At 33.6% G+C, this 16,099-nt stretch overlaps 1 protein-coding gene across 6 annotated transcripts in view; it reads left to right on the forward strand.

The window, feature by feature from the left end:
• Positions 1-16,099, forward strand: part of LOC144967169 (septin-2-like) — a 127,462-nt gene that overhangs the window by 32,082 nt on the left and 79,281 nt on the right. The window lies entirely within an intron of this gene.

Genomic DNA, 16,099 nt, shown 5'->3' on the forward strand with positions numbered 1-16,099 from the left:
CCAGTTATACTTCCGGGCGGCAGTATTGTGAACTTGTTAGCCAAGTGCATACTATCTATATCTATACATAGGTTCCCATTCAGTATACTGTCAGGTCATCTGTCCAGACAGACATTTATTCTCGTACTATCGCATCCCTGTCTTATCAATACCAGCAGTTGTTATCATCAGCTACTACTGTGTGCATAATGCTTGGATTATGTATATAATGTGTGACCTGTTTCGTCAATCTGGTGTGATGTCAGAATGAACTAGATGTCTATCCAACATCGATTCTGGGATGTTCTCATTTTCTCTATTCATGAAGTTATGTACTGTAAAGTTATGTACGTAGGTTTCCATTCGGTTATATTGTCAGGTCATTTGTCCAGACCGTTATTTTCATATCTCATCCATGTCTTATCAGTACCAGTGCTATCATCAGCTGTGTGCATAGAATTGGATAAGGACATAATTTGTGACCTGTTTCGTCAATCTGGTGTGATGTCGGAATGAACTAGATGTATATCCAACAATATTCCGGGATGCTCTCATCGTCTTGTCTATCCGTTCACATATGTACGTAGGTTTCCATTCAGTAATATCAGGTCAGGTCATAATGCTTCCATGTCTTATCAATACCAGTGCTATCATCAGCCGTGTGCATAGTGCTTGGATTATGTACATAATTGTGACCCACCGTCTCAAAGCGGTCCTGTGTCTGGATGAAATATATGACCCCTCGTCTCAAAACGGTATTAAGTCGGGATGACTAAGATGCTGAAAATGGAATTTGTAGCCAGAAATATCATGCTTACGTTGAGTTTATATGCTTTATAGAGGAGAAGGAATATCATAGTTTACTGTGATAAATACCAACGTTTTATATTTTTGACCAGTTTAACTTTGATTTGACTTTTTAGCATCTGGTCCAGCCCGACATAATACTGTTTTGAGGCGAGGGGTCACATATTATGTGCCACTGGATATTGAATTTATAGCCATGCATAAGAAACTTGGGTTTAATTTCACCTCGGATAAATACTATTTTTTAAATATTGCAATTAAAAACAAACAACCCCTCAAGTATATTTCTCATCATTATATCTCTTAATTCACTTTTAAGGAGTAATTCATCTCGACATGATACCATTTTGTTTTGACATGTCGGAATTTGACCAGATGTGTATCCAATAACTCTCTTGGGATGCTCCCGTCTAGGCTATATATAAATATGGACTTGGATTCTCATTCAGTATATTTTTGTCGGGTCATCTGTCCAGACTGTTTATTCTCGTATCGCATGCATGTCTTATCAATACATACCTACTGCTTGGATTTGAACATTTAATTTGTGGCATGTCTCGTCAATCTGGTGTTATGTCGGAATGAACTTTGATGTAACGGGGAAATAAATGTACGAGAATCGAAGTTTGAAAGACAAACCCATCATTCTCCTCAATGACGGTATTTTTTTAAACTTAGGTTTTATATATATATAACAAGCATAACATAATTTTAAGGCTCAGGTTCTACCAACATAACACAGTTTTGAGACGATTGTTTCGTCATTTATTTAGACTGAATCTCATCAATGCTTTATGCCAAGACATATCGACGCTTTATGCCAAGACGTTATGCGATATGGCGCCTTGAGTTTATCATCGCCCATCTTCCAATAACAAAACGAGTAAGCAAAATGTTGGGGCGCTGCTGCCCCAGTTAGATGTCTCTTTTTAAAAATCTTTTATAAGAGGAACTTGAAATGGAAAGGATTTTGGGTTTGTTTGAATTTTTTTTTTTTTTTTTTTTTTTGGTTCGAGGTTGCTTTTTTTCAGCTTCTCATGGTGACATAATGAAATATGATTCGAAAAAATAGCAAAACAAAGCAAAACAACAACAACAAAAAACATTAAAAATAACGGGAGGTCAGCTACCTAAACAACTGTACTCTTATGTAGAATAGTACATTTTGAAAAAAAAAAAAAACTTGGCGAGAAAAGTCGCCCTTCAAATATGGATTGATTGAAAATCACCCTCATCTTGTCAAAAACTCGTTGAGATTCGTTTGAATCGATCGATGTTTGAACGCGAGTTTTCTGGCGAAAATTTTTTTAATGTGTGTGTGTGTGTGTGTGAAATTTATTTATTTATTTATTTATTTATTTATTTATTTATTTATTTATTTTTAGAGTAAGGCAGTAAAGTGCAGCAGTGAAGTTCTTTAAGGAATGTAGTATCAACTTTGCTAAAACATTTTCGATCCTTTGGGAAGCTATAATTTCTGCTATTGTATTGGTGCTCGACTTGCAATTTTAAAAAGTATTTTTCAGCATTCATCTCAGAAAAAAAAAACTGATGAAAACTAAATCCTTCTATCTCTAGTTTTTCAAAATGAATTATTGATGATGTCTTTTATAGTCGAATGTTTACAAAAACGACTTTTTAGCACAGAATCATAGAAGGTTAATGGTGAATACATAGCAATGTCATATCTCACACAATAATAATATGTTGTCCTGAACTGGAACAAGCTCGGTCATAAAGATGGTAACCTGAATCGTGATCCTTCAATGCTGGCTAGTTATTTCTATTTTTACTTTTATTATCAGTCGTTTATCGGTGTGGTAGGTATTTATTTTTATTACTACTGCAGTTCACTTTTGACCTTGATTTTTTACCTACTCTCGTCGTCAAAGAAATGGATATTGTCTTTTTTGTGTGTGTGGGTTATCTTATAATGTGGGATCTTTAAATTTTTTTTTTGCATTCTGATTTGTTCGCCTTTTATCTTCTTTCTATCTCTCTTGCTTTCCTTTTTAAAAAAAATATTACCCCCCCCCCCCCGCCCAAAAAAGAAGAATAAATAAATAAAATAAAATCGGAAGTGTGTTCTTTAATTATAGTTTTTAAAAAGCTGAAGAATTCAGTCCGCGGTTTTTGCTCACCCAGCACAGTATTTAGATTTATATCAAACGTTCTTATTTGTCGATACACAGCTCTATAGATAGTGTGCGCTTGGCTAGAAACTCACAACATTGCCATCCGAAAGTATGACGGATCAACACACAAAACTATGTGTCAATTACTCAGAAACATGGATGGCAAAAAAAAAAAAAAAAAAAAAAAAAGAAACAATAACAAAAGACCTGAGAGACGTCAACTTCGTTCTATCTATATTCAAACGATCTACCTCGTCCATTTATAGTTCCTTCCTCGACATGTACCGAATAATGCGCGGGTTCCAGCGATAGTTTTGCAGGGTGCTGGCATGCAATTTATTATTGAAAGGTCAGTCCATCTCCAGTACTACATAGTTTGAAATCCCCGTTTATGTCCGTATCGTGTGTTGTCCCATGGTCAAGGCGCCTTTTGTTTGACACCCGAGAAACATTTAAGGATTACAGGATAATAGAAAATACGAGACCTCTTGCTGTTGTTGTTTGTTAGGCAGGCTACTACCCATTTGTAGGATGTCAACCAAAACTTTATTTCAAGTCCTTTGTAATATAGAAATAAAAACTGACCATATTATCATTTCGCTACCCACCCCCATCTAGTCCTTATATCATTTTTTTTTAAATTGACAATTACAACTCTATCCCGACCCCTTCCCCTACCCTCACTGTATGTTGTTGTTTTTTTGTTGTTTTTTTTTTCAAAAATGACACCAAAAAATATGGAATTTGCTATGGTAGGGTTTCCTGGCCCATGTGTTTGTTATTTTTGTTTGTTTATTTGTTTTTGTCTTGTTTTAAGGGAGATGTTACTGTTACTTGCGAAGTGAACATGGTGAATATTGCTTCCTCTTCGTTTATTGGGCATACCGATAACTGGTATTCCAAAAAAAAAAAAAAAAGAGCTAACTTGACAACGTATACTGGATATTATAATTCAGAATATATGGAGTTTTATTTTCTTGGCGGTAACTCGATTGGGTTGGGATGACACAGTGGATTTAAGTGGAATCTTGTTGTGATTTACCTCATTATCTGCTAGAAGTGGCTCCCCCTAGACGTTAATTTAACTCACTTAACCCTAACACCGACTATATCCGTAGTATACCTGGGTAAACGTTTACCCCCATGCCTATTTATTTCATTTTTTTCTGAGACAAATTATAGGCGTATTATCAAAGCTAATGCTTTTCGACTTTACATGTTTGTGGTAGTTGAATAAAACTATCTATGTACATGCTCATTTTTTTTTTCTCCAATTTTTGAAAAGCAGCAAAAATCTCTAGGATTAAGGGGGTTAAATGCCTTGGCTTCGCCGGTGTTGCATTTCATATAATCATGTCTCTGTCTGTTGTATTGTAATGCTCTTAGGTTGACGCCTGTCCACTATTGTCCTCCTCTTGGTGTGCGACTCGGCTCGTCATGCTGTGTTCGGCAAAGGGCGCGAATGTCAGATTGCCAACTTTGTCATGGCCTACACTCTGCGTTCTGAGGCCATTGTGTAATTGGAGCCAAGGATTGCAGTTCTTTTCTAGAAATCCAAATATCACTACAACATGAAATAATGTGGCAAAATAGTTACACGCGTTTAATTGCTACGCATTTTCACATATTTAAGACTGATTTTTTAAAAAAAAGATTACAGTATAATGTTGTATTTTTCAGATTTTTCATCTAGGAATGTCGTGGAGCATTTTTTAAAACAAAGCAAAACAACAACAACAAAAAGCACCAAAAATAAAAACAACTCCCCCCAATAAAATAAAACAAAAAACATCGAAATAATAATTGAACAAAACAAAACACAAATCAAATCTGACCTTTCGTCTCAAACGGTATTAGGTTGAGGTAGTCTATGCTAAAAGTGGGATTTTATGGTTGATGTTATGATATCAGAGGCAAGATTTTGTGTTCTATTATTGAGGAAAATTAATTAATAACATTTCATGGCGCTGATATGACCTTAATGTGTTGCAAGTGCCGTAAAACCCTTTAAAAAAAACAAACAATAACATTTCAAAATCTCGATCGTTTCGGCATTTGGCTTGCCCCGACATAACACCGTTTTGAAGCCACACGTCACAGGATTGCAATGTTTGAAAACAAAACAATACAATACAAAAACAAAACAAAACAAAAAATAGAAAAAGAAAAAGACATATTAAAACAACACAAACACATAGGCAAGTTCCAGTTTCCAGCTGCTCCTGAGAAGTGTCATTGATAATCTCATTTCTAGTCTGTAGAATGCATTTGTGGGCGTGTCGTTTTGTTACTCGTGCCGATATCAGGCAAGGATCGCATAAAAAGGGAACACGATACGCTGTAGTTTGGCCCGGAGCAGGTACTTAACGTGAACTCGACTCGTGTGTGTTTTTGATTATTCCCAGAGATACTGCAGAGTGCTTTTAGTCTCCACGAATGACTTTTGCCATTGAGTAAAGATGATAGGAAATGTTTTATTTTATTTTATTTTATTTTTTTTTTTTTTTGTCCTTTTGTTTTGCTCGAGGCTATGACTGGGTTTGATCGACACCTCATTGTTACGAAACTAGTTCAAAGTTGAATGGAACTTGACCTTGCAATTTTGTTCCTATTCGCCCTTTGGTGAGATTTTTAAAAATTAATTGTTATTATTAGTGGCTAGCTTAAGCAGAAGACACTTCAGATGAATTAAACAGTAGAAGGAAATTTAAAATTAAAAAAAGAACAAAACACCAAACACGGGTTCAAAACCAGTCTTAAACTAATAGCAAAAAAAAAAAAAAAAACAAACAAAAAACAAACAAAAAAGATAAAATCATTAGTACAAAAAAAAAAAAAAAAAGATAAAATCATTAGTACATGAATGCCAGGTACACGGCAGAGAAAAATATTTGTCACGTGACTTTTTACAGTCCACCATTACATTTTCGAAGACCAAGAACCGGAAAATAATTTTTTGAGTCCACGGCACAATTTACTCTTTTCTTCACTATCCAAAAGCCATCTAGGCTACTCATTTTTCCCTATTTTTAAACATTTTTAATGACGACGTTTTAAGGTTAATCTTAGTTTGTAGTGAACAGTTTCTTTTATTTATTCTATATTTATTTATTCATTTATTTTTATGTTGGTCTGTTTATTTATATATTATTTTCCATATGATTTTATTTATTTCTTTATTTATCGATTGCATTGGTCGTGCATACGAAGAACTCTCCTTTATTGAGGCCAGTCGTTTTCGGCTATAATAATTCGTCTACTAGATGTACTAACTGTATCTCACACACTTCCACAGCATCTCAATGTCCTCGTTTTTAGCTTAGATTTTATACAGGAATCGAGAAATCGATGATGTTTCTGTCTATTTATAGGCATGACAGGGCGCCATGTGTAATCATAAAATATGATGATGATTGTTTACCAACGTCGTGTCGTGAGTGTGTTTTGGTCTTGACGTGTCGAATTCATGAAACATTCGATTTTTGACACGGTATTTATTTAGACATTCTCTCTCTCTCTCTCTCTCTCTCTCTCTCTCTCTCTCTCTCTCTCCCTCTCTCTCTCTCTCTCTCTCTCTCTCTCTCCCTCTCTCCCTCTGTTGCTATAGGCACATTGCTAGTTGTATCAATGCTGCTGCATGCTATACCTTTGCGCGTGTTTCCTTCTATACTTTCATGTGATTCCATCCGATTTGAGCGTTCATATTGTACTATGTTCCTATCTGGATACTCAGATTCTAGAGTGTTGCGTTTGAAGCGTATCGGGTCTCTTTTGTTTTTGTTTTATAATTCTTTAAAGGTATGAAAGTAGAATAAAGCCGAAAAGCAAATTTTCAACCCAACTCCAAGTTGAGACTCTATCTATCTATCTATCTATCTATCTATCTATCTATCTATCTATCTATCTATCTATCTATCTATCTATCTATCTATCTATCTATCTATCTATCTATCTATCTATCTATCTATCTATCTATCTACATATACTCATCTATCTATCTATCTATCTATCTATCTATCTATCTATCTATCTATCTATCTATCTATCTATCTATCCATCTATCTATCTATCTATCTATCTATCTATCTATCTATCTATCTATCTATCTATCTATCTATCTATCTAACCCCCCACCCCCCCACCCCCCTCTCTTTGTTTGCTTCCTCCTCCGCTGTCTCATTTTTACTTTTGGTTTTTATAACCTCTCCTGTTGCTTGCTCAATCTGTTCGACTGCTTTACTTTTTAGAATATAAAGCTAATTTGATATATTTCTGAGCAAGAGAAGCGTGTTATATTTTTTTTTAACCCACTGCTCAATTTTCACTCCAATATTTTATTTGTATTACTCTCGTCATTTATTGCTGTTATTTTATTTATTTAATTATTTATTTATGTATTTTTGTTTTTGTATTATTTTCGTCTCTTTTTCTCTCTATTTTTTTTCTTCTTTGACTTTTTTTTTTTTTAATTTTTCGTTGTTTTTTTTTTGTTTTTGTTTTTTTTTGTTTGGTTTGTTTGTTCTCATTTGTTTTGTTTTGTTTTTGATGGGCTGGGCAAGAGGCCACACAATCAGTCATTTCATTGCTTTATCACCATTCCAGTGGCATTTACATTTTTCTTTCATCGTCGCAATCGACTATCTCAAAAAACAAGAGATTATGTGCGATACGATCTTTTTGATGCGTACGGGGAGCTTAATTTTTTGCAGCTGGTAGTAGCAGCGCGTGGTTCAAAGAAGGGCTGCATTATTATATTTATTATTCCCAGTTTTTCATTTAACAACAAATACGTTATAGATATTATAATTCTTACGACTTGTGCATGCAGACATTTTTTTATTCGTACCGAGGGCGGGGTTAAAATAGTTCGTTCTCTGCACATGTTATTATTTATTGTCATATCGCAGATTCCAAATATAAACAGTGCTCTGGTACGATCTGACCTACTGTTTTGCTATCGTCTTTTTCTTTTTCTTGTTTGTTTTTTTTTTTTAATCCAACATTTAAAAAAAATAATAAATATTGGCCAGAAAACTCGTCCTTCAAATATCGATCGATTAAACAGACCTCCTCGTCTTGTCAAAAACTCTCAAACCTGGGACTCCTTGAAGTCGCAGGTTTGAAACTTTTTGACAAAACGAGGTTCATTTTAATATATTGTTATTATATTATTTGAAGGATGAGTTCTTTTGTTTTGTTTTTGGTGTTTTTTTGGCCAACAAATTAACCAAAAAAAAAAAAAAGTGTTTTCTGTCTTTCTTTTTCTTTTTCATTTTTTTTTTAATTTCAAAGTCTTGCAGCGTGGATTAGACTGTATTTACCTTACGTCATTTTTAGGAATGTCATTTTTTTATCTTCATACATTTGCCATGTGTTGAAGAAAGAAAAAAAGTTTCTCCGTTGAACACATATAAAAACTATTTGGAGTTTGTTTTTTTGTTTTTTTAAGTCTTGTCATTTATTCTGATATGAAAACTAAAATTTAAAAAAATATTTTTGGCCATGATAAACAGTTTGTCACAATTTTGTTTATATCTTACTGCTACTTAATTTATGCCCGCCCTAACGCTGGAGTACTTATTTAGTGTACTTATTTGATTCATCTTAACAACGCCACTACTACATTGTCTCATTCGTCTGTAGTGTTTCATTCATCCTGTTTTGTTGATAAAGGGGAAAGCCGAAACGTCAATTTGATCTGTGTGTGTCTATTTAATTGAAGTTTACATTCAATTTCACATTGGTATTTATTTATTGTCCGATGTGGAGCAGCCAGGTGTCGTTCTAACAGTTTTGTCGGTTCTTGAGTTAGACATTTTAAAAGCACCAATCATACTTATATATGTGGCGTTTGTCATTTTCGAATCGTGGTGGAATGATAAATGAAATAATAATATTAAGTATATTTTAAGCATGTGCCTGTTTCCATGCCCTCTATGGTCAGGGCAATGAAGTAGTTTTGATAAAGTTTCTTTCTCTATCTCTCAGAAAGGCTTCAAGCTAAAAAAAAAAAAATAAAAATAAAAAGAGCTTTTATATAGCGCAATATCCACTTAACGTGCTCAAAGCGCTTTAAAGGGGTCCCTGGTCAACAGCAACATTTAATATGTAGGACGGGACATGCCGCCTGTTAGGCGATATTACAATTTTTCGGACAAAGACACTGCTGTTAACGGCCCGGCCAGGTACTCGTTTTACACCTGAGTACGGTGAGAGAATTTGAGTAAAGAGCCTTTTCCAAGGACTCAACTATGCGCCGAGCGCGAGACTCGAACCCAGGACCTTCCGATCCGAAAGTGAGTGTCGTTATACCACTAGACCACATAGCCGCTAGCCGTTTATACTGTTTTTTAACCTCCCTTGCTTACACTCAACCACCGGTACAGTAGCAATTTTTTTTTCTCTTCTCCTTTGTTTGAAGTGGAGAAAGATGGAGACACAAAAGCTGGGTCAAGGGTCCTTGTCAAGCCTATCACTCTGCATGCATATCTCGTTACATAGTTTGTTTTCATTAGAACTAGACTAGCGCTGACATACATCGGCTGTTGTAATATATTTCTCTCCCCGATGACTGATAATAATAATAATAATAATAATAATAATAATAATAATAATAATAATATAATAATAATAATAATAATAATAATAATAATAATAATTAATAATAATAATAAAAATTATAATTATAATAATAATAATAATAATAATAATAATAATAATCGTAATAATAATAATAATAATAATAATAATAATAATAATATAATAATAATAATAATAATAATAATAATAATAACAAAAACAATAATAATGATAATAATAATTATTATAATTATAATAATTATGATAATAATAATGATAATAAAAATAAAGAGAAATGATGATAATAATAATAATAACAACAACAACAACAACAACAACAACAACAACAACAACAACAACAACAACAACAACAATCATCATCATAATATGACAATATAGAAATGTAGTGTATGAGGTTTACTATCATTGTCACATTCATTCTTGACTCGACTCCCAAACTGTATCTAGGTATTTTGCCATTACAAAGATACATCACTTCAGATTGTTTTGTTATCAGCTGTTAATTTAGGTGAGATCTGAGCTGATGATTTGCGGAGCTTGTGTTTCTGGTTTACATCACGTGGAGAATGAAGAACGGTTTCTTTGTTCTCATCCATCTCTCCTTTGTCTCACCGCTGGTCGGTTCTCATATCAACTACCTATAAATTAAATGTTCATTCTGATGCGATCTTCTTTGCGATTAGGTATAATATGGTTGGGTTGGTCCTGCTGTAAAAAAAAAAAAAAACTTTCGCTTGGGAAACGCGTATGATGTGAAGTGAAGAATACTTTAATCGACTTTAAGAAGCCTTGGGTTTAAATTTTAACCAGTTTACTGGCGTACTTTGGGAAGACACGCATGGAACAATTTGTCCAGAAAACTCGTCCTTCACATATCGATAGATTTAACTGGGGCTGATCTTGGCAACAACAACAAAAAGCAAAACAAAAACAAAAAACAAAAAAAAAAAACCCCCAAAAAACAAACAAAAGAAACAAACAAACAAAAAACAAAAACAACTCAAACAAACAAACAAAACACAACTCTCAAACCTGGGACTCAAGGAAGACCTCGCAAATGTTCCAGGTTTAATGAGTTTTTTTTTTTGTTTTTTTTTTTTTTGTTTTTTTTTTTTGTTGTTGCTGATTTGAGGATCATTTCAAATCGATATGTATTTGAAGGACGAGATTTCTGGTCACATTTTTAAATACAATGTCTTTCCAGAGTGCACCAATTTACTGGTTAACGTAGAGGACAACTTTGATTCATCGAGTGAAATCTTACAGAACAATATGAACATATAAAAGAAGGGTTTTATCAGTGTACGGCTGACTGGCCTTGAGATACTGCTTCCCAGTCTGGCTTTTCAGAATATAAAAAAAGATCACCCGCCCCAAGAATTCAACATTTAAAAACGCGTTTCATTCATAATAATAATAATAATTCTATTTCCAGTTAATAATTTGTTATTTATTTGTCTGGGTAGTCCGTTCAGTGACCTTTCAACCCGACCACACGACAACCAGAGGCCGCACGCCGTTCGCTTGACCCGGGAGTCAAACGATGAAATCGCCAGGCGTAATTACTCATGTCGTCGCATTGTAAGTTATCTCTTAATTGGACTGTCTACATAATAACATAATGTCTACTACTACTATGACCTCCCTCAGCCTCAGCCCCCCTCACACATCATCATGTTTGTTTACGCGCCGTAAGCTTATGATTATAGATAGGTTTATTGTACAACCGCAACGTAAAGCATCGTCCCCCCGTTCCCCCCCCCCCCCCCCCCAGTCCCCCCTATCCACTCGGTCATCGTTTCAAAGTATATTTTTCTAAATAAATTATCTTTTGTAAGCTTGTGTGATATGTATGGGCTTGCATGGCGTAGACGAGTTTATCGATTGGTCCCTGCGATATAATAATATTCATAGTTGGTTGACGTTTTTTGTATTTTAAATGTTAAATTATATTATTATTATTATTATTATTATTATTATTATTATTATTATTATTATTATTATTATTATTATTATTATTATTATTATTATTATTATTATTATTATGATTATTATTATTATTATGATTATGATGATGATTATTATTTTTATTATTATTATTATTATTATTATTATTATTATTATTATTATTATTATTATTGTTATTATTACACATCGTCATCATTTCGAGATAAAATTAATAACCTGATCCAAAACTGCGACTAATTTTCGCTATATTCACATGATTTCCAAATGTATTTACATGATTTCCTCATCCATTATGTATCAGTTTTAGGTTGTGTCGAGGCTAAATGTTTAAACTTTTCTTGACATGCTTAGTGACCGAACGTCCTCATAGATTTTGCTCCATTCTTTCTCACTCATTCATAATTCCTCACAAATTGCCTAAGAATACAGTGTATTTATATTTAATGTAATTATCATGGTAGGCAACCTACCTCAACCATCCTTGCTCGACCACCAGGGAAGACTGGTCTTCGTAAGACGCCGAGTAGAGGGCTTAATTGTCAGTCCTTCTTTCACCAACAATAAATTTCGAACAGTAATCCTTATTGTTGGTCTCTAGCAACCCGTGTCCATTGTCATCTCGGGACTTCCATAGTCAGCTTCAAGGTGGATGAACACTTTGTCCAATAGGATTCAATAATCTGATATCACGTTCGCCCAGCAATGAGCAGCCTGGTTCTAAACAAAGAAAAGCGGTACTTTTTATTCTTAGTGCTGGCTAGAACTTTTTCGCACATCATGTGATCAGAGTGTCTAAAAGTCAAAACATGATCAGATTTATAATTTTTTCTCCTCTGGATACACTTTAATGCTCATCGGAGAAGTATTTCACAAGTGCGTCTGCCATTGTTACGATATTTAGAACCAGTTACTAAGTTACTATACGTCATACGAGGGAAATGGCGTCACGACTGTTGAAGCCTATTCTCTGATAACATGAAATTCGGGGATTGTGAAATACGTTACCACAGAAAATAACATTCATTTCCAGAGATGCCAACTGTTACGAACATTACAATTTAAAAAAAAATTAAATGGTGTAAAATGAGTCCCTGACCGTTGACAATATTTCCTCTGTCGGGAAAATAATATAGCACGACCAAGCAGGCTTCATGTCTAGTTCCGCCACATGTTTCGTGTTGCTATTGGTCAGGAGTCCTTTGTAAAGCGCTTTGAGCACGTTAAGTGGATATTGTACTTTATAAAAGCGATGGTTCACTTTTGAATATCAGTTGATTGTGCTGCTTATCGATATTTTTGAGATTGGCAATGCTAGCTATGTAAATGGCTTTTTCTAGCGTTGATTTTAAGATGTTTCTAGCTTAAATTTCTAGATTTAGTAAATCCATTGCTCGACTCGGCCCAAAGGGCACTGTGCCCCTTCTTCCAACTCCCCTTTGAGTGTCTTGTGTCTTTTCATTGACTATTCATAACGCCACACCTACACATACACCCCCCCCTACCCACCCACACACACACACACACACATATATATATATATACACACACACACACACACACACACACACACACACACTGTCTGGCTGTCTCCAAAGCACTGGACACTGCCGCACCAGTATTAAAGTGTTGTCGTGTTATAATTCTAAATGCATCTAATACATAGATAAGTGTCATATCTGGGATTGCCTTTAAGCTTTCAGGAATGTTTGGACAACGATTATTTTATTAGTTATCAGTATTGGGCGACACTTTCCCCCCACCTTTACCTCCACTGCATGCCCAGTTATTATGTTGGTTAGTACAGTTTAGCGGTTGGTCAGTAACTGTTAAACATTTATTCTCTTGGCTGTGGACAACGTTCACCAGCATTCTGTTTGTAGTTTATAATCAGTTTGAGAATTTAAAGTGATCTGAATAGTTTATTCAGTGCAAAAAAAAAAAAAAAAAATGAGAAAGGGATGAGATAGTATATTGTCGTTTCGTTAGTTGTGACTACCTATCCATCGGTTATTGGATTCGTTTTTTAAGTTTATATATATACATATATATATATATATATATATATATATATATATATATATATATATATATATATATATATATATATATATATATATGGACTTCAGACATCAAGAAAGATAATATATAATAACGTTTTATCACTTTGATCACGATTTTGTTTTTGGTGGTAGTGGTCTCGGCGATTGTGGTTTTGTTGTTTTTAATGTTGCCGTCGTTGTTTTCGATTGTTTTGATATTATAATATTAAACATGGCTGTCTTGCATTGTCCCCCTCTCTCTCTTTTTATTAGCGTTAACGACTAATACAATTTGTTTCCTTATCTTCGAAATTGAAAATAATTGGAATATACAAAGGCAGGTATGTGAGTTGTCCCCTCGCCTTTGTGCTTTTATCTTGGTCCAATTTTTAACTATTTTTTAACTATGATTTTATTAATCTAATTGTGGTCTTCTCGCCTATTTTCTATATTATTGAAGGCTTTTGCATATTTATTTTTTCCACCTCGTTCTTGATTTTCTCATTTTTGTTTTGAAAAGAGTTGTTTTTTTGTGTGTTTTTTTGGTGTTTTTTTTTCTTTCTTTCTTTCTTTCTTTCTTTCTTTATTTCTTTCTTTCTTTCTTTCTTTCTTTCTTTCTTTCTTTATTTATTTGTTTATGTATTTATTTTGGAGGGAGGGGGGGGCTCTCGTTATCTCTGGCAAGTTTATTATCTCTTTCTTTTTGTTTTAACACACGATGTTTTGATATACACATTGCGTTATCAATCACGACGTCCTTATCTCGCATAGTATCTATCCTATGTGCTTTGTAAACATTTGTATTTTTATCAAGGGATTATGATTTAACCTTTCTGCCGTTGTTAACAAATCGGCTGTAAATTAACCGTGTGCGTGTCACACTCAGACATCTGAATATATTACATTTGTGATCATCCATCTCAAAACGGTATAATGCGGGCGTTGTGTGCTGATACTGATAATTGAATTACAATAATAATAATAATAATAATAATAATAATAATAATAATAATAATAATAATAATAATAATATAAAAAAACAAAAAAAAATAACAATAAAAAACCACAGAAACAAAAATCAAAAATAAATTAATATATAAATTTCAAAAATAAATAAATAAAAAGAAAGGAAAATGAAAATGAAAATCACACTTGAACTAATTAAATCTGTGTTTTATCATGTCGCAAGGAATGATTCGTCGTTGAGTTTTGTATTTCTGATCAACATTCTGACCTGTTCGACGTGACGGGTGCTTTATATGTGTTGTATGGTTGATATCAGTTTTATATTGTTTCGTTGTGCGCTACGAGTGTTTATACAAATCATTTATCATTACATATTAGACTTTTTTGTTTGTTTACTTGTTTGTTTGTTTGTTTTTAATCCCTTTGAAGTTTAATTTAACTTATTCATTTCCCTGATTTTTCTTTCTTTCTTTTTTTCAATATCTGTCTTGTCCTCCTAAAAGCTGGATTTTATGCTTAGTTCTGCGGCGCTTAAAAAAATCCCCAACAAAATTCGTTCTGTCGGATGAAGCTCATTCGCGGCCATTTATTTTTCATTCTCTCTCTCTCTCTCTCTCTCTCTCTCTCTCTCTCTCTCTCTCTCTCTCTCTCTCTCTCTCTCCTCTCCTTGTGTTTATCATGTGTGTATCTATCTATCTATCTATCTATCTATCTATCTATCTATCTATCTATCTATCTATCTATCTATCTATCATTTCACGCTCAGTTAGTTGTCGTCACTTAAACTTCGTGTTCTATAAGTCTTAACGTCTGGCATCGAATGCTAATCGTTCGCTATTTACTTACGTAAAAGTTTTATGATAAAAATAAATAAATTCTTCATACGTGCCATACAGACTTGTTCAGTATAACATTCAGATTTTGTTATGCGACCAAATACAAATTCGGATTAATCTCTCCAGTTTTTGATGAGACATGAGAACCAACATTTTGTAGAAGAAGTGATAGAAAATATTGTATTTTATCTCTTGGAGATGGATATATGGTTTAAAGACAATTGCTCTACATCATTTCTAAAACACACTAAAGTGATAATTCAATACGTCTTAAAATAAGAATAGTAGTTTTGTATTTCTGTCTAACACAGATTTTTCTGATTCAAATTCGTAATTATAAGATAAATCATAAAAATTTGTTGTTTGGTTGTTGTTGTTGTTGTTTTTTTTTTTTTTGGTTTGTTTTTTGTTTTTTGTTTTTTGTTTTTTTTTAATTGTTTTTTTTTTTTATTTATTTGGTTGCTTATCCAATTATGCCCGGCAGCATTGACAGTATAATATCGTATTATTGCCTCATCGAAAGACAACACAACAAAGGCCTTATCTCGATGTCGTGGGATTCGTTCCTAAGAGAAGATAATATAAGATAAGTTATAATCGAAGATAATAGTTTAAAATTGGCCTTGGTTTGACAATCCTATAAACGTGTTTTACGGCAGTCAAACCGATGCCTTACTCAATGAATGTCAGCCACCGCAATGGATCAGTGTCACATTTTTCCAAAGGGCAATGAAATTGAATCATGAAAATTCGTCATGAAATGGGAAAA

This window comes from Berghia stephanieae, chromosome 3, assembly GCF_034508935.2.
Source record: "Berghia stephanieae isolate SIO BIC M18660-M18661 chromosome 3, UCSD_Bste_1.3, whole genome shotgun sequence".
NCBI lineage: Eukaryota > Metazoa > Mollusca > Gastropoda > Nudibranchia > Aeolidiidae > Berghia > Berghia stephanieae.